Genomic DNA, 25,625 nt, shown 5'->3' on the forward strand with positions numbered 1-25,625 from the left:
GATATATATATATAAGTGGCAGGAAGATGGTGCCGTGAGGAGGCTCGCTGAGGAGCTCCGTGCTCTCTGCAACGGCGTCCGCCCGTAATTAGCGGTTGTCCGGCATATCCCTCCCCGGAAACCTCGCGAGACCAGTGGCTCACCTCGGAGCTCACACACCGCCTCTTAGCGCGGGGACATCCGAAGCCGGACGGCGTGCAGCTCCGCAAGCGGGGGTACGAGTGGCGGCGGAGATACGCTATTGAAGCCACGAGGGTACCCCCGCGCTAGATCGGATCTTGATTCCGTGACTAGAGCGGCGAGCGGAGGAGGTGGGAGCCTCACAGAGGATTGAGAGTCTCCTAACCTCCAGCATGCCGAAGGAGCCTCTAGCTGTAGAGGAATGAATGGTGGTGGATTTCCCTCAGAGGCATAAGTAGAGGAGGATACCTGAACAGTGCTCGTGACCAGCTCATGCAAGCTGGAGAAGTGCCCGGTGCGAGGAGCCAAGGCCTGTCGGTCCGGAGCGTGGATATCTCCACATATTTCCTCCGGGGGTCTCGGAGTGGAGGGGTGGAAGAACGCGCTAGTATGGCGCCAAAGCGACCGGCTGCAAACACCGAGGTGGCGGCAAAAAAGGACGCTAAATGCACAGGTAACAGCAAGGAAATCCAAGAACAACCTATAGGCGGAAAAAGGGATGAGATATCCACAGTATGTGATGAGTGGCCAACAGCACAGTCTCCATCACCTCAAGCCCTGCAAACGCAACCAGAGAGCTGGAAGGAGATCCTAGCCATGATGCCTACTAAGAAGGATTTGACGGAAATAGCTGCAAATATAGTAAGTTCTTTAACTACTGAAATAACCTCTTTAAAGGGACAGATTAATAAATTGGATGGCAGGATTGTGGTGGTGGAGAATGGACAAAGTCAGCTAGAGAAGAGAGTGGAACATATTGAGGCTGTTCAGAAATCAATGGCTAATAAATCTATCATGCTACAATTACAACAGGATGACGGGGAGAACAGACAACGGCGGAACAATATACGTCTCAGGGGTCTCTCTGAAGACATCCCAAGTACGGAATTAAGGGGTAAGCTCGGTGAAATATTCAATGGCCTACTGGAACGACCCCTTACAGAGGCCATTGAAATAGACAGAGTCCATAGAGTGAGAGCTCCCCGTAGTGTGGGGGCGGATTTCCCCCGGGACGTATTAGCAAGGATTCATTTTTTTGCTCAAAAAGAACAAATTATGTTGAAAGCGTGGGATAGGGGCCCCTTTGATTACGAAGGGTCAAAGATCAGGATCCTGCCAGACCTTTCTAAGAAGACACTAAGAATGCGTGCAGCGGTCAAGCCTTTGCTTGAAGAAATTCGGAAAGCAGGGGCAATTTACCATTGGGGACACCCATTCCACATAAGGATAAAGAAGGGGGACTCTATGTTTATTTTGAGATGGCCTGATCAGTTGCAAGGACTTTTTTCTTTCTTAAAAATACAGCCAATTGAGGTAGCAGATTGGCTAGATGTACTAACAGCGTAGAATAGCTCTCGAGGAATTAAGCAGCATGAGGGAGAGGGTGGATATGCAGATGGGCCGAAGTTGGGATGTGTTGAATAATAGCGGGTCATGTTAATTCAAGTTGATGGGTAGACAGGTGTCAGCTATCTGTTAATTGTAATGGCCGTAATTACGGGGAGGGGGTCTTGCTGGGCCATACATACAAGGGGTTGGGGATAAGGGTTGGAGGGGGGGTGTCATAAGATGGGTTTGGAATTTATAAATTAATGGGTGTTGTGATATATGATAATGTGGTGAGTTGAGATATAATTTATTATTAAGCGCAGCATGATACCCATCCAGAACCCCCCAAATCCAAACCCACCCGATACAGTTGTGTGAGAAGGGCGGACGCCCAGGGATGCACGGACCCTCGGAGGTCCGTTGTTATGATTTTTGTCCCTTGTTTTTTTTTTTTTCTTTTTTTTCTTTTTTTTCTTTTTTTTTTTTTTCCTCCCCATTTTTTTTTTCTCTCTTTTTTTTTTTTTTTTTGTATGGATGTTGTGTTATTTGTAAAGGTAGAAAGAAGTCCTCCTCACGGCGCGCATCTTGATTGCCCGCCAAAATAGGACGCGTCGTGGTACGCAAGGTCAAGAGTAGACCAAAGTTAGTCAAACACACTGACACACCGGTAGTGGGGGGAGCGGAAGGCGGAGGGGAGCGGGGAAGGGGATGGGGGGGGGTCACCCCCCCCTTTTTTTTTTTTTTTTCTTCCTTGTGCTTTCTCCCGGTTTTCTCTTCTCTTGTCCCTTCCCTCTCTCTCTCCTTCTCCCCTCTCCCGCCCTAGTCCCCTCTGTACTATATAGTGGAGTTTTAGTGGGAGGGGAGTCGTGAGATTCCTGCCGGTTTAGTAAGACAGGAACATAAATAAGACAGGGAAGGACCAGGTAAGTAGGTGGTGGAATGCAAGGTACTAAAATTACGTCCCTAAATGTCAGGGGGCTTTCGACCCCCGAAAAAAGATCACGATTGCTGCTGGATATGAGACGCAGTCGAACACAGATTGCATTTATTCAAGAAACATACTTTAAATATGAAAAAATTCCGAGGTTACACAATAAGAACTTCCCGTGGGCATACCATGCCCCATCCCCAATAGCAAAGTCAAAGGGAGTTAGCATTATTATAGCAAAAGAGGTTGCTTGGACCCATTTCGACACGCGCTCAGATCCACAGGGAAGATATTTAATGTTAAAAGGCAAGATTGGGAATAAAATGATCACTTTGGTAAATACATACTTCCCTAACAGTAGCCAGCTGGCTTTTTTACTACTTTTGACACCAATAATCCTTGAATTCCAAGAGGGTTCGCTAATTATGGGTGGGGATTTCAATTACGCGGCCGAGCCTATGTTGGATACGTCAATGGGAACGTCACATTTACCATACGCTCGGTTGAAAAAACTCAGCAGGGAGTTGTCCCTGCTTAATTTAATTGACCCCTGGAGAATTATGCATCCAGAGGAGAAAGACTATACGTATTTCTCCCCAATACATAATAGATATTCTAGGATTGATCGGATTTTGATTTCACAGACAGAGCTATCCAGAGTAGTGTCGTCTCAGATTGGATCTTTTTCCATGTCGGATCACTCGCCTATTCATATCACAATAAATTTTGAAGCAGGCCCAAAAAGGCCACCGACATGGAGATTGAATGAACTCTTAGTACAATCAGTGGACACAAAAACGGAGATTCAGACAGAATTAGAAAGGTATTTCCAGGAAAACACGAGTGAGCAAGCGACGCCATCGAGCATTTGGGAGGCACACAAGTGTGTCATCAGAGGAGTGATGATACGGTTGGGTACCAAACGCAAACGTGAAAAAGAGAGAGAGATTGCTGAGTTGTTGGCTCAGATAGAGATTTTGAGTTTAGTGCATAAAAAAACAGTAGCGAAGATACAACTGTCGCCCCTAACGAAGGCCAGGGAAAAACTCAATGAATTGCTATATGAGAAAGTTATGAGATCTTTAGTGGCACAAAAAAGACATTTCTATGAATATTCAGACAAACCGGGGGCGATGTTGGCCCGAGCCTTAAGGGGACCGCAGAAACGAACGGTAATCAACCATATACGTGTAAAGGGGGGACAAAAAATATCTGGAATAGTAGAAATTGCAGAGGAATTCAGTAGATTTTATCAAGGACTATATGACATCGCCTCCTCTGAGCCAGCCAGAGGGGGGGGGGGGGGCTGGCTTCGATGAGGCGATCAAATATATCAAAAATTCGGACATGCGGGCATTGGACCCGGACCAGGCGAGCGTGATGGAGGAGAGGATTTCAGAGGAAGAGCTTAAGTTGGCCTTTGCGCAAACAAAACCACACAAAGCCCCCGGCCCAGACGGTTTTTCTTTTCTATATTATAAGCAATTTTTTGAGATCCTAAAAGCTCCTCTATTAGCGCATTTGAATTATATTGGGGAGGGAGGAAGTATGCCAATAGATTCACTACGGGCGTACATCACCCTTATCCACAAAGAAGGGAAGGATGCAACGATATGTGGAAGCTACCGTCCAATCTCCTTGCTGAATTTGGATACCAAGTTATTCGCAAGGATGATTGCGAACCGGCTTCTTCCATACATACCGAGCCTAATCCATTATGATCAGGTGGGGTTTGTCCCTACAAGAGAGGCGAGGGACAACACCACCCGAGCAGTGGACCTAATATACAATGCGCAACGACGGAAAGTGCCAATGATGCTGTTGGCCGTAGACGCCGAGAAGGCTTTTGACAGGGTGGCCTGGAATTTTATCAGGGCCACCCTGACTCATATTGGCCTAGGAGAAAGAATGTTGACTTACATCATGGCATTGTATTCTAGGCCCTCGGCGGCGGTTAGGGTAAATGGGTGGAATTCTGACTTCTTTCAGATTAAAAACGGCACTCGCCAGGGATGCCCTCTGTCCCCATTGATTTTTATTCTTGCGCTAGAGCCCCTTTTATGGAATATACGTCAAAATGCGGAAATAGCGGGACCTAATGTGGCAAAGGGACAACACAAGGTGGCAGCGTATGCAGATGTACAGAAATGGCAGACATTGGTATTGTCATGGTTCGGCCGATGTAGTGCTTTAAAAATGAATGTGCTGCCCCGACTTTTGTACGTTATACAAGCTGTGCCAATTACAATACCAATGGCTTTCTTTGTTCCGGTTAAAAGATTATTTCGAAATTTTATCTGGGCTAAAAAATCTCCCCGTATAGGGATGCAGATCTTAACCCTCCCGAAGGCAAAGGGAGGGGTGGGATTGCCTGACCTGTTACGGTACTATAGGGCAGCCCATCTTATGAGGGTGTATGATTGGCACTGTAACCAATCACACAAACAGTGGGCACACATGGAAAGAGAGATTATGAATTTTCCTACACCATTGGCCCCATGGACTCCCATTCTGAAAACAGATAAAAATACTTTCCCACCCGACAATAGGGGCAACGCTACATATAGCAACAAAACTACAAAACCATCAAGCAGTAGCACCTTCGATCTCACCCTTGACGCCGTTGGTAGGAAATTCCTCTTTTATCCCTGGGAATACCAATGGGAAAATCATAGAGCTAGCCAAGGCAGGTAGAGCACGTCTGAGGGACGTATGGACTCAAAATGATCCACCAACTACTGAAAAGATAATGACATGGCCCGAAGGGAAGTTGGACATTTTTAGTGCATTCCAAATCAGACACTATTGTAAACAGCTACAAAATAGGGGGTATATCCCAAGGTCATTAACACCATTTGAGTCTTTATGTGAGGGTGGGGAGCGAATTCCGCATGTACTATCTTACATGTACTCGCTTTTAGGGGGTACACAGGACTTACACCGCCCGAGTTTTGTGCAGAAATGGGAGAAAGATCTTGCTGTCTCTCTCAATCAACAACAAGTAAACAAAATCCTGAGACTCGCTCACAAAGCATCAATTGCCAGCAGATATCAGGAGATTAGTTATAAAGTATTAACCAGATGGTATAGGGTGCCGAGGATCCTGCACAAAATGGATCGAAAACACTCGGACAAATGTTGGCGATGCGGAGAAGTGGGGGGGACTTTGATACACATATTTTGGTCATGCTCAGCAATTGGGGAGTTTTGGAACGAGGTGGCCCGAATAATTGAGAAATTAACAATAATTAAGGTAAGAGAAGATCCGGCATTGTGCCTACTACATTGTACGAGTAACTCTATTAAAAGATATAGAAATTCTATTTTGATACATTTATTGAACGCAGCGAAGGCTTGTATACCAGCTATGTGGGGACAGACACAGAGCCCAACAGTACGCTTGTGGCTCTCCAAAATAAGGGAGATTCAGAGGATGGAATCATTAACTGCAGCACGGTTAAGTATGGAAGAGTACGATGGCAACCCTGGACGCTGTTCACATGCTCAGAGGAATACTTACAGGCAGTAGGTTAGGGGGGCGGGCGCGGGGGGAGAGGGGGAGGTGGGCTGGAGAGGGCGGGTGAGAGGTCATTTTTATTTTAATTTTAACTTTTTTAATTTTTTTTTTTTTTTTTTTCTTTCCTCCTTTCTCCCGCGATCTTCTGTCTTGCTCTCTCTATACCTGGTGTGACAGTGGAGGAGGTAGATCTGGGAGGTTTGACAATTAGGCGGGTTATCCGGAATATATGTTGTGTATGTCTTGTCTGGGATAGGGATTTTTCTCCCCCCATCCCCTTTTTTTTTTTTTTTCCCTTCTCCTCTCTTCCTCTCTCCCTCCGTCAAGGACGGGGGGAGAGGAAGGGGGAGGACTTTCTTCCTTGTGCCGAGGAGGAACGATTTCTTTGTCGGCGCTTGTGTTTTTTTTTTTTTTTTTTTTTGGTAGTAGTTCACGGATGAGTTTGGATTTGTGCGGTCTGGTGACATGGGGGGTCAATTAATGTGTTTTGGTGTGGGGTCTCACGAACTGAGTGAAATGTTCACGGTATATGACATGGGGGGGAGTAGGGAAGGGTTCCACCTCCCCTCCTCGTATGTTTTTGTTGTTTTAGTTTTTGTGTTACATTATGTTCCTATTCACTGTTGGGAGAGTACAAACTTCCTTCTGCCTGTCGGGCCGAAGGTCAAAGTGCACTAATGGAAATTGAAGAAGGTATTTTGATCCCTTCTTTCTTTTTTTTATTTTTTTTTTTGCAGAAGGTCAGAGTGCAATAAGGGAATCACATGGTGTGCATCCTCTAAAGGAAGGGTTTTTTTTTTTTTTTTTTTTTTTTCTTTCTCTTTTCTTTTTTTTTTTATGTGTGTTTTGTTTATTTCTTGCTGGGATGGGGGGAGGCTGGGCGAAGTGGTGATGTAAATGTTGTCGATGTATTGTAGATAAGTATGTAATGTATTTGGAAAACAATAAAATGTTGAGTTAAAAAAAAAAAGGATATATATATATATACAGTGGGTACGGAAATTATTCAGACCTCCTTAAATTTTTCACTCTTTGTTATATTGCAGCCATTTGCTAAAATCATTTAAGTTCATTCTTCTTCCTCATGAATGTACACATAGCACCCCATACTGACACAAAAACCACAGAATTGTTAACATTGTTGCAGATTTATTAAAAAAGAAAAACTGAAATATCACATGGTCCTAAGTATTCAGACCCTTTGCTGTGACACTCATATATTTAACTCAGGTGCTTTCCATTTCTTCTGATCATCCTTGAGATGGTTCTACACCTTCATTTGAGTCCAGCTGTGTTTGATTATACTGATTGGACTTGATTAGGAAAGCCACACACCTGTCTATATAAGACCTTCCAGATCACAATGCATGTCAGAGCAAATGAGAATCATGAGGTCCAAGGAACTGCCTGAAGAGCTCAGAGACAGAATTGTGGCAAGGCACAGATCTGGCCAAGGTTACAAAAAGATTTCTGCTGCACTTAAGGTTCCTAAGAGCACAGTGGCCTCCATAATCCTCAAATGGAAGACGTTTGGGACGACCAGAACCCTTCCTAGAGCTGGCCGTCCGGCCAAACTGAGCTATCGGGGGAGAAGAGCCTTGGTGAGAGAGGTAAAGAAGAACCCAAAGATCACTGTGGCTGAGCTCCAGAGATGCAGTCAGGAGATGGGAGAAAGTTGTAGAAAGTCAACCATCACTGCAGCCCTCCACCAGTCCGGGCTTTATTGCAGAGTGGCCCGACGAAAGCCTCTCCTCAGTGTAAGACACATGAAAGCCCGCATGGAGTTTGCTAAAAAACACCTGAAGGACTCCAAGATGGTGAGAAATAAGATTCTCTGGTCTGATGAGACCAAAATAGAACTTTTTGGCCTTAATTCTAAGCGGTATGTGTGGAGAAAACCAGGCACTGCTCATCACCTGTCCAATACAGTCCCAACAGTGAAGCATGGTGGTGGCAGCATCATGCTGTGGGGGTGTTTTTCAGCTGCAGGGACAGGACGACTGGTTGCAATCGAGGGAAAGATGAATGCGGCCAAGTACAGGGATATCCTGGACAAAAATCTTCTCCAGAGTGCTCTGGACCTCAGACTGGGCCGAAGGTTTACCTTCCAACAATACAATGACCCTAAGCACACAGCTAAAATAACGAAGGAGTGGCTTCACAACAACTCCGTGACTGTTCTTGAATGGCCCAGCCAGAGCCCTGACTTAAACCCAATTGAGCATCTCTGGAGAGACCTAAAAATGGCTGTCCACCAACGTTTACCATCCAACCTGACAGAACTGGAGAGGATCTGCAAGGAGGAATGGCAGAGGATCCCCAAATCCAGGTGTGAAAGACTTGTTGGATCTTTCCCAAAAAGACTCCTGGCTGTATTAGATCAAAAGGGGGCTTCTACTAAATACTGAGCAAAGGGTCTGAATACTTAGGACCATGTGATATTTCAGTTTTTCTTTTTTAATAAATCTGCAACAATGTCAAGAATTCTGTGTTTTTCTGTCAGTATGGGGTGCTATGTGTACATTCATGAGGAAGAAGAATGAACTTAAACGATTTTAGCAAATGGCTGCAATATAACAAAGAGTGAAAAATTTAAGGGGGTCTGAATACTTTCCGTACCCACTATATATATGTATATATATATATATATATATATATTTATTACAAATCTCCCAGGACAACACACGCTCAGTACAAACACAGTCCTCTAGATGCAAAGCAGGTGGTGGAGACTACCCAATCTTCAATATATAGAAAACAAATATGGTCCAATCTGCAGCACCTTGTAGATTTATTTAGAGAGACTTTCCAGGTGTTCCATCTTGTTCTTTCTGTGAGAGCAGGATGAGCTCTGGGACTTTCCCCTTGTAACAGGAATCCAGAAGGGTTGCCAACAAGAAATGGTCCCTATCCCAATCACTCTGCTATTTGTCTGCTGACCCTCATACTGCCCCACTGCCTGTGTGCACTGGATGCCAGGGACCTGCCCTCTCTGTTTTCTTGGAGTCACCTGTGCCCACTCTGATACTTCACTTGCTACTGGTATGCTCCTCGATCACCAGAAGCCAACAGTGTGAGTAATCCCCTGTAATCCCTGCCCTGTGACTGTTATCCTGTGTTTACTGCCCTGTGGATTTTTGCTCTCTGCTGTGTCATATTGCTGCTCGTGGGCTATTTCTCCTTGCTGTGTCATGTTACTGCCCTGCAGATTGTTGCTCCCTGCTATGCCATATTTCTGCCCTGTAGACTATTTCCCCTTGTGGTACTATTTCTTCTTTCAATGTCATACTGCTACCCTGTGAACTTTCCCTCTTTGCTGTGCCCTATTGCTGTCCCCTCCTGTATATCCAAGTATATACTAATAAACATCTGCACATCAGGTTCTCTGTGATTTGCATTCATGTGCACTCTCTCTGTGCTCCTTGTTTGCCACAGTAGCACACTCCTGAACTCTGCACTCTGTGCATAATGCACTTTTGAACGCTGCACTCTGTGTGATGTGCATTCCCGAACACTGCTGTCTGTGTGTTACACACTTTTGAACTGGCTTTCTCTGTGGAGTGCAGCACTGAGCACTTTAAATATAACTGAAATGAAACACTTATAGTATTATTATTAATTTTTTGAATCACCAGTCAATTTATTATTCTGTTTGGAACACTTATAATTTTTTTGCACTTTAACGTTTATATCACTATTTATTTGTATAAAGTTTGGAGCGCTGTATATAAACGAGTTTATAAACCAAGTGAAAATTGTACTCCCTCTCATATATTACCTGGTAATATTTTTTTACCTGTATTACTGCTGGTGTATTTGGTATAATTTCTACCAGTTAGCAGACATCTAATTTTGGTAAAAATATGTAATGTTTGTGGATATTTACATCAGACCTAGATGAAATAATGCTCAATAATAATTTTAACAAATATTCTATAAAAAACTCTTTATATTGGACATTACTGGGACCAAAAAGGGGCAACCACAAAAAACTATAAAAATATATAAATGTTTATTACAAAAGTTAAAAAAAATATTTCTAAACCATAGAGAAAACAATGTTACATGCGATGTAAGCCATATGAATAAACTGTAACAAGTTATCTTTGCTACATGATCCAAGAGGTCGACACATTTCATATCTATCAGCTTCCTCAGGACCTCCTTATCTTGGCAGCAAAGAAAAATGTCCTACTTATGGAAAAATGTACACTAATCAACATATCATACATAACATAGAATCTTGATATGAATGTTCATATCAAGATGGGGTGGCCATTTTTATTTGCCGCCAAGCGTTCATATCAAGATGCTTAGATAAGGAGGTCCTAAGGAAGCTGATTTGAAACGTGTTACCTCTTGGATCACATAGCAAAGATAACTTGTTACAGTTTATTGATATGGCTTATATTGCATATGATTGTTTTCTCTACAGTTTTTAAATATTTTTATGAATTTTTGTAAAAAAAACCTTTATGTATTTTTATAGTTTTGTGTGGTCATCCCTCTCTGGTACCAGTAATGTCCAATATTAAGGGGTTTTATTTGTAGATGATAGTTAAGATGCATGAGGTACCTTAAAAAAAAGCTGATTATTCCTAATGTTTGCATTTATTAATTAATCACATGAATTTAATTGGAAACTTGGCCTAATGCGAGGACCTACATTACCCAATTTCCCATCTGTGCTATAAGAGGCCTTTTTATTGGACACAACTTGCAGAAGTCTCCTTTTCACTTATGTTTTTATCTGTGACTGAAATCTTCATTTTCTTAAAAAAATAAATCGAACAGTTAAAGAAGGCATTATTTACTCAATATTTGATCTCGTTTCTTACTGAATTTCTGGCCTTGTAACCCAAAGTACTGTTAGCGATTACAATCCAACCGCATACTTACTTTTTCTTTACACAAACTCTTTAAATCATTGCAATTAATAATTGATTTCCAGCAATTCCCTTACTTATTAAGGCAGTCTGTATTATATAGAAATGTGAATATATTTTCTATGTTCTGCTTTCTTGTACCTGGCAGAAACAATTTGGAGATGAGTCTGTTGCACATCTGTATTAGGATAAATATGGGGCTGACTTTTCTGGCATCTTGCAGAAAATGCTTGGCTAAACTCCAATCTCAGTGATTGCTGACTTATTACCCCAGAACAAGAATGCAGCAAATATAGTCATGTAAGAGCTCCTGATTTACATATTTGTCCGATACATAGACTCCCCACTCGCCTTTGGACAAGTGCAACAGGCAGGCAAATAGAAGACGTCAGTGACAACCTGCTTATTTCCTTAGTGTTTTCACAATAAAATCATGAATCCTTAATGGTTTCACTGGTCAGGGTTATTGAAAGGTGACTGATGTGGATACCTGGACAAACAAATATAGTTTAGAGTTAAGCAGTAGCTGCTGTGAACTCCTGCAGAACCCTGGCTGTCCTTTTACTCTAGCAAGGCATTTTTTAATAACCTTAGTTTTGTGTATACAAATTAGGTTGATTGTAGGGGAGTCTGCTGTATACTGAGATAAGACATCACTTGAATTTTTTGCCTTGAATACAGTCTCCACCTTTTGGCCAATAAAAAAAAAAAAAATACATCATTTGTTTTCTTGGTTGGCCAAATCCTATTTTATAATGTTGGTTATATTTTACATGCCAAATGTATGTTCGTTAATATGCATAGTTATTTGTATATAGTTTCGGGAAAAGCATGGTATTGCAAGCTTGATTCAGCCTGGAAGTAAATGCAGTAAAATCTGGTATGGAATTTGGATGCTTTGTTCCCTTCTGGACATTTGTGCTGTGCTAGCTCAAGTAAGCTATACTGTAAACCCGTAAATCACATATATTTTTAAAGAAATACTTGGTTAGTGTTTTCATGGACTTGATCTACTTAAAGATGCAATGTATGAATCTGTATTTATCAAGCTTAGTGTTTAGTTTTACTATGATTATACAGTTCAAAGATTCAGCTTTTCCTGTTGGAATGTTGACATTTTAGGAGGAATGCAAGGATCTTTTGGCATGCTGCATGGGTACATTTCTTTCCTTAAAAGTGTTCATAAAGATTCCTGTATCTCTGCATGGAGCGTGTTTTGTATCTACATTTTCAAGTAGCATTAGATTTCTAATGGAGAATTCATGCCAGAGCCTTGAACTAAAAATGCTGTGAATTTTGTTTCAGATCCTGTCCGTTGGGAATTGGGCTGGTATTGGTATGCAAAAGATAACTCGTCTTTTAAAATCAAATGTAACTTATTTGATGGAATACAGTTTCCAACAATGTGTCAACAGAATGTGCCCTAGTTAATACGCCATCATAATAAAAGGTCCCATAGAAATGCAAAGTCAACTTAATAGAAGAAACTGTGTACATTCAGAATAAGATACAATTTATTACTATAGATAACTTTAGGAGACCTTCCTTGGGAGGGAGCTGAATATTGTTGGAAATATAGTATATTACACATACAAAATACATATCTTACAAATATGTTGGCTTGCAAATTTGCAAGTGAGTAGGGGGATATGGAATATGGAACCTTAGATAGTTGGAAGATAAAAAGTAACATATGATTTCTATTACTATTAGAGTTGAGCAAACGGTTCGACCCCGAACATCGCCTGTTCGGCGAACACCTGAATTTGCAGGGCGTTCGGCGGGTGTTCGTACATTGCATTCTAAGCACTGATTGGGCAAAACTTTTCCCAGTTAGGGCACAATGACTAGCTGATTGTTAAGGAGTGGGGCCAGGAAGCAGGCCTTGACAATCGATGAGTCATTAGTAGGGTTGAGCGAACACGGACTGTATTATTCGTGTTCGTACCGAATAATTGGATTTTTTTAGCCGAACACGGACCCAAAAACTTTACTGTATATTCGGGTAAAAATCCGTGTTCGGTCGTTTTATTTCCAGGTTTTGCATGCATTGGCGCGCTTTTCATGGCGGGCTTTCAACAGCCAATCAACAAGCGTTTAACTGGTGTGCCTAAGCCATCCCAGCCATGCCTACAAATGTATTAGTAGCTGTGATTGCCCATCTGAAGCATGTGACCAAGTCTTTATAAGTTCGAGGCAGCGCCGCTGCGGCGTTATTCTGCTGTTTAGTTCAGGGACAGAGCACACATCAACGTGCTGGCTGTTGATTAGGGACAGACAGGAAAAAAAAAAACATTTGTGTCCGGATAGAATTGAGGGACAGGTCGGAGTGTGTTAGGCAGGGCGAGTTGTAGGCATTTTAGGGCGAGGCTGCTGCTGATTTTTAGGGTCAGACAGTGTGTTCTATAAACTACAATCGATATTGCTGTGTGGGGTGGGGTTTGCAGTCACCCGATCTACGATCTTATCAATCCTTTTAGGGAGAGAGTCTGCTGATTTTTAGGGTCAGACAGTGTGTTCTACAAACTACAATCGATATTGCTGTGTGGGGTGGGGTTTGCAGTCACCCGATCTACAATCTTATCAATCCTTTTAGGGAGAGAGTCTGCTGATTTTTAGGGTCAGACAGTGTGTTCTACAAACTACAATCGATATTGCTGTGTGTGGGGGGGGGGGGGGGTTTGCAGTCACCTGATCTACGATCTTATCAATCCTTTTAGGGAGAGAGTCTGCTGATTTTTAGGGTCAGACAGTGTGTTCTACAAAGTACAATCGATATTGCTGTGTGGGGTGGGATAGGAGATAGGCAGGTGTCAGTGGTCCACATCCATTTTGCTGTGTGTGGGGTGCAGTGAACACAATCTTTTTGGGGTGCAGTGAACACAATCTTTTTGGGGTGCAGTGAACACAATCTTTTTTGCCCACTGAGGAGGAGGGAGAAAAGTATTTTTCTATCAGTCACTGTGTGCAGCATTTTTCCTTCAGCTGTGCTGTGCTGACTGATCATATACTGCTGTGTTCAGTTCACATGTGCTATTATTGAGTGGTTTCAAAAATCATACACTTTTTTTCTATTCCACTATTCAATATACAGCCTTGGGTTAAAAAAAATTAAATTGTGGCCTGCAGCAGAGCTGAATGTTTTTGGGGTTCATCTCATACTTCTGAAGATTTGAGGGTGCTGCCTGTTCCAAACTCCTCCTACTCCTCATCCAGCCTTTTAGGGGTACAAAAAAAAGTAATTGGGGCCTAGTGTGGTTTTGTACGTGTGAGATACATACACTTTTTTTGATCATATTTTCTATTCCGCTATTCAATAAAAAACTTTGGGGATCAGTTAAATTGCGGGATAGTCTGTGTTGGTACGTGTGAGATCCACCTTTCCAAGTTTTTGGGGTTCATCTCATACTTCTGAAGATTTGAGGGTGCTGCCTGTTCCATACTCCTCCTACTCCTCATCCAGCCTTTTAGGGGTACAAACAATAGTAATTGGGGCCTAGTGTGGTTTTGTACGTGTGAGATACATACACTTTTTTTGATCATATTTTCTATTCCACTATTCAATAAAAACCTTTGGGGATCAGTTAAATTGCGGGATAGTCTGTGTTGGTACGTGTGAGATCCACCTTTCCAAGTTTTTGGGGTTCATCTCATACTTCTGAAGATTTGAGGGTGCTGCCTGTTCCATACTTTTCCTACTCCTCATCCAGCCTTTTGAGGGTACAAACAATAGTAATTGGGGCCTAGTGTGGTTTTGTACGTGTGAGATACATACACTTTTTTTGATCATATTTTCTATTCCGCTATTCAATAAAAAACTTTGGGGATCAGTTAAATTGCGGGATAGTCTGTGTTGGTACCTGTGAGATCCACCTTTCCAAGTTTTTGGGGTTCATCTCATACTTCTGAAGATTTGAGGGTGCTGCCTGTTCCATACTCCTCCTACTCCTCATCCAGCCTTTTAGGGGTACAAACAATAGTAATTGGGGCCTAGTGTGGTTTTGTACGTGTGAGATACATACACTTTTTTTGATCATATTTTCTATTCCGCTATTCAATAAAAACCTTTGGGGATCAGTTAAATTGCGGGATAGTCTGTGTTGGTACGTGCGAGATCCACCTTTCCAAGTTTTTGGGGTTCATCTCATACTTCTGAAGATTTGAGGGTGCTGCCTGTTCCATACTCCTCCTACTCCTCATTCAGCCTTTTAGGGGTACAAACAATAGTAATTGGGGCCTAGTGTGGTTTTGTACGTGTGAGATACATACACTTTTTTTGATCATATTTTCTATTCCGCTATTCAATAAAAAACTTTGGGGATCAGTTAAATTGCGGGATAGTCTGTGTTGGTACGTGTGAGATCCACCTTTCCAAGTTTTTGGGGTTCATCTCATACTTCTGAAGATTTGAGGGTGCTGCCTGTTCCATACTCCTCCTACTCCTCATTCAGCCTTTTAGGGGTACAAACAATAGTAATTGGGGCCTAGTGTGGTTTTGTACGTGTGAGATACATACACTTTTTTTGATCATATTTTCTATTCCGCTATTCAATAAAAACTTTGGGTATCAATTAAATTGCGGGATAGTCTGTGTTGGTACGTGTGAGATCCACCTTTCCAAGTTTTTGGGGTTCATCTCATACTTCTGAAGATTTGAGGGTGCTGCCTGTTCCAAACTCCTCCTACTCCTCATCCTGCCTTTAGGGGTACAAACAATAGTAATTGGGGCCTAGTGTGGTTCTGTACGTGTGAGATACATACACTTTTTTTTATCATATTTTCTATTCCGCTATTTAATCAAAACCTTTGGGTATAAACAATTAAATTGTGGGATAGTCTGTGTCGGTACGTGTGAGATACACCTTTCCAATTTTTGGGGCGCATCTCATACTGCCAAGGATTTGAGGGTGCTTCAGTCTGCCTCCTGCCTGTTCCGAACTCCTCCTACTCCTCATCCTGCCTTTAGGGTACAAAAAATTGTAATCGGGGCCTAGATTGTGTTTGTACGTGTGAGATACACCGTTTTGTAAAATTTGTCCTATTCCGCTATTCAATATACACCCTGTTTGAGTGTAAAAAATTAAATTGCGGGATAGTCTGTATCGGTACATGTGAGATACACCTTTTTAAATTTGTTTGGCGCATCTCCTTCTACCGCCGAGGATTGCAGGGCGCTTCAGTTTGGCTCCTGTTCCCAACTCCTCCTACTCCTCTTCCTCATCCTGCCTTTAGGGTACAAAAAATTGTAATCGGGGCCTAGTTTGTGTTTGTACGTGTGAGATACACCGTTTTGTAAAATTTGTCCTATTCCACTATTCAATATACACCCTGTTTGAGTGTAAAAAATTAAATTGCGGGATAGTCTGTATCGGTACATGTGAGATACACCTTTTTAAATTTTTTTGGCGCATCTCCTTCCCTCGCCAAGGATTGCAGGGCGCTTCAGTTTGCCTCCTGTTCCCAACTCCTCCTACTCCTCTTCCTCATCCTCCCTTTAGGGTACAAAAAATTTTAATCGGGGCCTAGTCTGTGTTTGTACGTGTGAGATACACCATTTTTTATCCTATTCCGCTATTCAATATACACCCTTTTGGGGTAAAAAACCTTAAATTGCGGCATAGTTTGCATATCTGACTGTGAGATACACCCGTGCGATACTGTTGTTGTTTTGTTCCGCTATTCAATAAACACCTTTCTAGGGCAAGATCTTAAATTACAGAAATATGAGGAGACCGTCAAATAGGGGCCGTGGCCTGGGTCGTGGTGCTGCTGGTAGAGCTCCTGTTGCAAGGAGAGGACATGGTCGATCTGTGCCAGCTACACGCACAAGTGAAACATCTTCCTCAAGTGTTAGTAGGCGACAGAACCTGCATCAGTATTTGGTAGGGCATCATACGCCTCTAGAAGTGATGAGGCCAGAACACAGAGAGGCGATAGTAGATTGGTTTGCTGCTGACAGTGCCTCCAGTTCCTTCACATTGTCTCCCACCCAGTCTACTGCAGAAAGGTCAGAGTTGGCACCTGCAGCCGATGTCCAACCGTCTTTCACCTCACCCCCTTGCAAATCAGGCAAGCAGTCTGAGCCCCAAGCCATACAGCAGTCTCTTCTTCTTATTGAGGACTCTGTCAGCAGGGTTTCCCAGGGCCATCCACCTAGCCCTGCCCCAGAAGTGGAAGAGATTGAGTGCAGCGATGCCCAACCACTTATTTCTCAAGATGAGTACATGCAAGGACCATCGCAGCACGTCTCTGATGATGACGAAACGCAGGTGCCAACTGCTGCGGCGTTCAGCATTGTGGAGACCGACAAGGAGGGCAGGGGTGAAGACTGGGTGGAAGATGATGTGGAGGACGATGAGGTCCTCGACCCCACATGGAATGAACGTCATGCAGGTGACCTGAGTAGTTTGGAGTAAGAGGCAGGGGTCGCACAGAGCCACCAGCACAGCAGAAGAGGGAGCAGGGTGCAGAAGCGGAGCGACCGTGCCCTAGACACTACGCCTGCTAGTGCCCAACGCAGCAAGGAAACGAGCACACCAAAGTTAGCTCAAAGGAGTTCTCTAGCGTGGAAGTTCTTTAGAAAATGTGCTGATGACAGGACACGAGTGGTTTGCACCCTGTGCAATCAGAGCCTGAAGCGAGGCATAAACCTTCTCAACCTGAGCACAACCTGCATGATCAGGCATCTAAGTGCAAAGCACGAGCTGCAGTGGAGTAGACACCTTCAAAACCAAGAAACGTCTCTGGCTCATCCTGCTTCCTCTTCTGCTGCAGTCTCAACCGCTCCAGCCACATCTGTAGTGATACCGGCACCTGCCACTCCGCAAACAGAGGATCTGTCAGCAACACCACCACCTGGGTCACCAACCATCTCCACAATGTCCCGTGGAAGCGTTCAGCTTTCCATCTCCCAAACACTTGAGAGGAAGAGGAAGTACCCCCCTACCCACCCCTTGCCCTGCCAGCATTTCAAAATTCTTGGCCTTTGAAATGCTGTCATTCCGTCTGGTGGAGACGCACAGTTTTAAAAACCTTATGTCGGTGGCTGTCCCACAGTACGTCGTGCCCAGCCGCCACTACTTTTCCAGGCAAGCCATCCCTTCCCTGCACAACCAAGTGGGGGAAAAAATCAGGTGTGCACTGCGCAACGCCATCTGTGGCAAGGTCCACCTAACTACCGATAAGTGGACCAGTAAGCACGGTCAGGGGCATTATATCTCCCTAACGGCACACTGGGTAAATGCAGTGGCGGATGGGCCTGAGGCGGATAGCAATTTGGCGCATGTCCTTCCACCACCGAGGATTGCAGGGCGCTTCAGTTTGCCTCCTGTTCCTAACTCCTCCTACTCCGCTTCCTCATCCTCTACCGCCTCCTCATCCGGACAGCGTAACACCTTCACCACCAACTTCAGCACGGCCAGGGGTAAACGACAGCAGGCAGTTTTAAAACTTGCCTGTTTGGGGGACAAACCACACACCGCGCAGGAGTTGTGGAGGAGCATGGAACAGCAGACAAATGAGTGGTTGCTGCCAGCGAGCCTCAAGCCCGGCCTGGTGGTGTGCGATAATGGGCGAAACCTCATAGCAGCTCTGGGCCTAGCCGGTTTGACGAACATCCCTTGCCTGGCGCATGTGCTGAATTTGGTGGTGCAGAGGTTCCTTAAAAACTACCCCGATATGTCAGAGCTGCTGCAGAAAGTGCGGGCCGTCTGTGCGCACTTTCGGCGTTCTCACCCTGCTGCTGCTCGCCTGTCAGCGCTGCAGCGTAACTTCGGCCTTCCCGCTCACCGCCTCATATGTGACGTGCCCACAAGGTGGAACTCCACCTTGCACATGCTGAAAAGACTGTGCGAGCAGCAGCAGGCCATAGTGGAGTTTCAGCTGCAGCACGCACACGTGAGTCGCTCTGCGGAACAGCACCACTTCACCACCAATAACTGGGCCTCCATGCGAGACCTGTGTGCCTTGTTGCGCTGTTTTGAGTACTCCACCAACATGGCCAGTGCCGATGACGGCGTTCTCAGCTTAACTATCCCACTTCTATGCCTCCTTGAAAAAACAATTCGGGCGATGATGGAAGAGGATGTGGCACAGGATGAGGAGGAGGAGGAGGATGAAGAGGTAACATTTCCAAGGCTTTCAGGGCACTCATTCGCAAGGGACTCCGAGGGTGGGTTCCTGCACACACAAACGCCAGGGACACAATTGTCCAGCAGGGGCACAGTTCTGGAGGATGAGTAGGATGAGGAAGAGGAGCTGGAGGAGGAGATGGAAGCATGTTCACAGCAGGGTGGCACCCAGGCCAGCTCATGGCCATCACTGCTGCGTGGCTGGGGGGATACAGAGGACACGGATGATACACCTCCCACAGAGGACAGCCTTTCGTTGCCTCTGGGCAGCCTGGCACACATGAGCGATTACATGCTGCAGTGTCTCCACAACGACTGCCGAGTTGCCCACATTCTAACTTGTGCTGATTACTGGGTGGCCACGCTGCTGGATCCCCGTTACAAGGACAATGTACCGTCCTTAATTCACTCACTGGAGCGTGATCGCAAGATGCGCGAGTACAAGCGCACACTGGTAGACGCGATGCTGCTGGCATTCCCATCTGACAGCGGGGCCACAGTGGAAGCACAAGGCAGAGGAGGAGGAGAAGGAGGAAGAGGTCGCCAACGCAACCAGGGCACCGCCAGCACCTCAGAAGGCAGGGTTAGCATGGCTGAAATGTGGAAAAGCTTTGTCAGCATGCCACAACAAACAGCAGCACCAGCAGCTCAGATGGAACGTCTTAGCAGGAGGCAGCATTTCACCAACATGGTGGAGCAGTATGTGTGCACACGCCTAGACGTACTGAATGAGGGGTCTGCCCCCTTCAACTTCTGGGTCTCCAAGTTGGGAACATGGCCTGAGCTTGCCCTTTACGCCTTGGAGGTGCTGGCGTGCCCTGCAGCCAGTATATTATCTGAACGGGTATTTAGCACGGCTGGGGGCGTTATCACAGACAAGCGCAGCCGCCTGTCCAGAGACAATGTGGACAAGCTCACGTTCATTAAAATGAACCAGGCATGGATCCCACGGGACTTTTCCGTACCTTGTGCAGAATAGCGATGGATACCGACCTTACCCAGCCATTGTTCCATTTTTGCTCTTTCTCACTCTTTTTGGGTGTACCCTCATTTAAAATTTGTGAAAAGAAGCAGTGTTGGCTACCTCGTCCTCCTCAGGGCCAGATTAACGTAGGGGCTATTGGAGCTGCAGCTCCAGGCCCCTACCTTTATATAGGCCCCGGGTTGGCCATATTCACTGTTACCGCTCTTCTGTCACTTGTAAACACAGAAGTCTGGCTTCTATGCTCGCTTCCCCAGGCAGCTCCCTCAGAACCTCCCCACACAGCACGAAGGCCGGACAAGGAGGGACAGTTGCAGATGCATGGATGTGTTTATGGGCTTCAGAGACAGCATCCCATGTTGAATTAGGCATGCATGGCTGCACCCTTCCTCCTCTGGGTGCATGCCAAGGCACGGCCCTTAAGGCCCTTCAAAATCCTCAGCACCAAGCCCATGATGCTCTTAATCCGGCCCTGGTCCTCCTCCTCCACCGCTTCCACCTACACCGCCCATAGGTTTGCGCAGCCTATTGCATTAGGGTGTGCACCCCAAAGTTGAAATACACATGCATGTGTTTGCCTACATGTACATGGCCCCGATACATTACTCTCCCTGCTGGCAAAGAGAAATAGAGCAGAGCAGGTCCGAGGGAGATCTTTCCCATCTCCACACTGGCAAACAGAGCGATAATGCTATGTGCCCTAGGTGATTAGGGTGTGCCCAGGCACATCCGGCACACCCTGTGCGCACGCCTATGAGACCACCACATCCACCACCACCTCAACCTCCCTCCTACTCCATATGGGCCTTGTCCTTCAGAGATGAAGAACATTGTTTTATTTTTCTGGGTTTTTTTTTGTTGTTTTAAGTTATTTCCCTATCCACATTTGTTTGCAGAGCACTTGCCATGCTCTTAACAATGTTTTGCTGCCATTTGCAGCACTCTAGCCCTTTCCATTGGTGTTTTAGAGCCATTTTAGTGCCTGAAAGTTCGGGTCCCCATTGACTTCAATGGGGTTCGGTGTCCGGGAAAAGTTCGGCAAAAGTCCGGGACACGGACCCGGACTTTTTTTTAAAGTTCGGCCGAACCCGCCGAACACGGACATCCAGGTGTCCGCTCAACTCTAGTCATTAGCAGTCGATGGGATTCCTTGCTGACAGTTGAATAAAAAAAAAAACATTGCCAGCAGTAAAAAAGTAAAAGGACGTGTGAGTCCCCCCCCCCCCCCCAATCCATACAAGGCCCTTCTGGTCTGGTATGGATTTTAAAGGGAAACCCACTCCAAAATAAAAAATCCCCAAAATCTATACCAGACCCTTATCCGAGCATGCAGGCCAGGAAAGGGGGGGCGAACCATGCCCTCAACATACGGGGTGCTTTGGAGCAGGGGGCTCTGCCCCCCCACCCCAAAGCACCTTTGTTTCTTCCCCACAACCCTTGGCTGGGGTTGTAGGGGTCTGCTGGTGGGGGGCTTTTTAACATGCGTTTTTTTTGTTAACATTCTTCTATTGCTGGCAATGATATTGTATAGCCCACAATTTAAATGTCATTTCATTCATTTTTTTTTTCCTTTAAAAATGCCAGTTTTGCTGCAGCAGGCTCTATACACGGTATAGATGCACCACTTTACAGACAGACTAAGGGGACCCCCAGGCACTGTATTAAAAGGAATTTTTTTGTTTTTTTTGTTTTACTGTAAGCATAATAAAAATATCTGCTCCAATAAAAACATATATAAAAAAAACATACAAAATATATGCCCTTGTAAAATCTGTAAAAAAAAAAAAAAATGTTTACATTGATACATGTCCCCCGGGGCAGTACCCGGACCCCCATACCCTTTTTAAGGCCAATAATTTGCATATAAGCCTTCAAAATGGGGACTTTTGATTTTTCAAGTTCGGTTCCCATAGACTTTAATAGGGTTCGCCGTTCAGGTCAGAACTTTTTTGTTCTGGCGCAAACCGAACAGGGAGGTTTACGGCCCATCGGCTACTAGTTTTGCTGCTAATTTGATATTGCTAATTTTATCCAAAAGAACTACAAACGTGATTGAGATCTGGATGCACAAAGGTGCCAGTGCATAGCTGGTGCATTTTGGTGCATGAATTTGATCTTTGAATACATTTATCAACTCTGTCCACTCTGGATGAGCAGGATTCATTTACCTTTTCTTTTTCTTTGCAATTATATGGTATATTGTTGTATATTTTTGGGTTAGCTATGGAATTTGGGACCCCGCAATGCAGTGGCTTTAAGCTATTTTTAGTTGTAGCGTAAATAATAAAGCGGTTATAAACCCAAAACCAAAAATGTAATCTATTGCAGTATTTTTTTTTTTAGGCATTTTCCCCCCTCTATATTGTCCTGGTGATTTGATTAGTAACACACCTCCTGTATTAGTAAGACACCACTCTGGGTGAAGGAACATAAGTGCATTGTTAGTCAGGAAAAAAGGGTAATTTTATATGTATGAGTACAGTTAAATACAGTAATACAATAAATCTGAACCCCAGCTAATATTTTTTTATTTTTTGTTTTCCTTTTGGAATTCAGGATTTACATAAAAAAATAAAAAAAAGCTGTACTGCAAGAGAGTGCAACAAACTTACTTGCTGGATCACCAGATAATAAATAACAGATAATAGGCTCAGAGGCAGCATTGACAGGTGGCACTGATAGGCATTGGTAGGCGGCACTGATGAGCACTAATAGGCAGCACTGATAGGTGACACTGATGAGAAGGCACTTAATCGCAGCACTGATGGGCACTAACTGGCAGCACTGGTGGGCACTGAATGGCAGCACTGCTGGGCACTGATTGGCAGCACTGCTGGGCACTGTTGAGATTGCATTGATAAACAGGCCACTGATAACCAGTGCCCTGATTATCAGTGTAGATGTCCCTTTAACAGAAGCAGATTATCAGCTCTCAACTCCCAAGGTGTGTCGATAACTGGCTTCTGTTTACATCGTGATCAGCTGTCATTGGGCACAGCTGATCACATGGTAAAGGGCCGTTGGGTTTGGCCCCTTACCCCGATCATCGATCAGCAGAGGCTGCAAGGGCAGTAAGGTCATGGGAGGACGTTATATGACATAAGCCTTCGCTGTAGCCATCATTCAGCTATAGCATGGACAGGAAGTTGTAAATGTTTGCTTTTGGGTTCAATACTGCTTTAAAGGTTATATTTTATAAATAATTTTTGAATACCTATTTTTGGGCATCCTAGTCTACCCAGATTTCAGTTGCAGCTAGCATTCAGAGCAGTTCTTTTTGTACTTTTAAGCTTCCTCCAAAGGAAGTTCTAGCCATCCACCTACCCCTCCAAAACTATTTTACATTACATCCCCAGTTCCCCACCCTTGCTTCCTAATTCTCTCTTTAGCAGAGAAGGGTATTATGCACTATTTGCTTCTCTTCTGGCAGGAATTCTCTTTGATGCCTGGTGTACCTGCATGCTGAGCTCTCACCCACTGAAAAGGATTCCTGACACAAAATATTTTAGCTTAGGAGGACAGGACCCAGCAGGTTGATCCATTACAGACCGCCCACAGAAACCTACAGGGTAGATAGAGAAAGATTGGAGGGACAGCTAGATAATAATGCTGGTGCTATGTTTACATGCAATCCAAGATTTGAGAGTATTTACAGGCACAGTTAGATGCTGGTGGTCATTACTGAAAACGTCCATATTTACACAGCACATTGACAGTGTGTTGTATAGTAGTATCTCATTAGGGACTGATTTGAGAGTTTTTATAAGGATGCTTGAATGCTGGTAGTCATTGCTGAAAAAATGTCTATATTTACGTTGCTGGTGTAGGTCCTGTTGACAATGTTGCCATAAAAGTGTTTAAAGACCCTGCATGTACGCACTGCAACATTTTTTTTTTTTTTTTTGTGAATAAATTACAATTTAATGTTGGTGTTTTGACTTTATAATGGCTGGTAGGGGTCATGTTCAAAAATGGATAAATATAAGTGATTTCATACTGCGAACATAAGCCCAATATATTTTGCGGTATTCTTCAGTGAGTAAATTACACTCTAATGTTGATTTCTAGAATTGAAAGTGTATTTCCAATTTTGCAGCTGAATTGGGATAAACACCTACTTTATATTTGGTACATATTCTCATTTATTAACCATAACTTTTAAAATATATTTGAAAATGCTGCTTAGCTTTTTACAGACTTTTAACAGAAACCTATGCTTGCGCTAATGAAATAATTAACACCCATATGGCTTCTCTGCTATAACACCTATATGTGTGTATGTGTATAAATACATATAAGTGTGTGTGTATATATTCCCCTATACAGAAGTTCAGATGTTATGCCTGCCTCCAAAGACCCCCAAAAAATGCCAAAAAAAATGCCTGCAACAACACACATGGGCGTTTTTTTTGGCACAGGCGTTTTTATTGGGCATTTTTTGGGGGTCTTTGGAGGCAGGCAAAACATCTGAAATTCTGTATAGGGGTATATATACACACACACACTTATATGTATTTATACACATACACACATATAGGTGTTATAGCAAAGAAGCCATATGGGTGTTAATTATTTAATTAGCGCAACCATAGGGTTTCTGCTACTTTCACACCTATATATGTGTATGTGTATATATACATACATGTGTGTGTGTATATATACCCCTACACAGAAGTACAGATGTTATGCCTGCCTCCAAAAAATGCTCAAAAAAACGCCAGCTACAAAAACGCCCAGGTGTGTTTTTGCAGCAGGCGTTTTTTTTGGGCATTTTTTGGGGGTCTTTGCAGGCAGGCAAAACATCTGAAATTCTGTATAGGGGTATATATACACACACACTTATATGTATTTATACACATACACACTTATAATTGTTATAGCAGAGAAGCCATATGGGTGTTAATTATTTTATTAGCGCAAGCATAGGTTTCTGCTACTTTCACACCTATATATGTGTATGTGTATATATACATACATGTGTGTGTGTATATATACCCCTACACAGAAGTTCTGATGTTATGCCTGCCTCCAAAGACCCCCCAAAAATGCCCAAAAAAAACGCTTGCTACAAAACCGGCAAGGTGTGAAAATAGCGGAGCCATATCCCTGTTCTATATTGATTTTAATACAAACAAACTTTTTTTTCTGGTTCTGGACATGCTACAGAGCTGAAACTTCACAGGTACACTTTTTAGACCCCCCCCCCCCCCCCCCAGACACTTATTCCAAAGAAATCTTTTTTTTTTTTTTTTTTCAATAGTTTTTTCAATAATTGGCTCTCTATCAAAAATGACAATTTTTAAGAACTTTTTTTGTGTGATTAATAGTCCCTGTGGCATGACCCAGAACCCTAGGCACTTTTTAGGGGCATTTATTGGGTTTTAGGGCTTAAAGATTGTGTTTTTTGATTACCGAAGTTCGGGTCCCATTGATTTCAATGGGGTTCTCAAATCCGGGCCGAACTTTCGGGAAGTTTGGGTGTTCTTGGTTGAACCGAACTTTTGAAAAGTTCGATCATCCCTAATTATCAGTAGTAATAGTAAACTAGTTTTGAACACTGTTTGTCCAAAAAATGGCTAAAGTATTAGAAGCTGGCCTCCTGCATTGTATGTTAATGAATGATTGCTTTTTCTGTGAATAAATTATATTCTAATGTTGATTACTGGATTCTAAA

At 43.8% G+C, this 25,625-nt stretch overlaps 1 protein-coding gene across 1 annotated transcript in view; it reads left to right on the forward strand.

Moving 5' to 3' along the window:
* The window catches only part of SUGCT (succinyl-CoA:glutarate-CoA transferase), a 1,523,809-nt gene that overhangs the window by 884,091 nt on the left and 614,093 nt on the right, over positions 1-25,625 (forward strand). The gene's annotated exons all lie outside the window — the stretch shown is intronic.

This window comes from Pelophylax lessonae (genome assembly GCF_965119305.1).
Source record: "Pelophylax lessonae genome assembly, chromosome: 5".
NCBI lineage: Eukaryota > Metazoa > Chordata > Amphibia > Anura > Ranidae > Pelophylax > Pelophylax lessonae.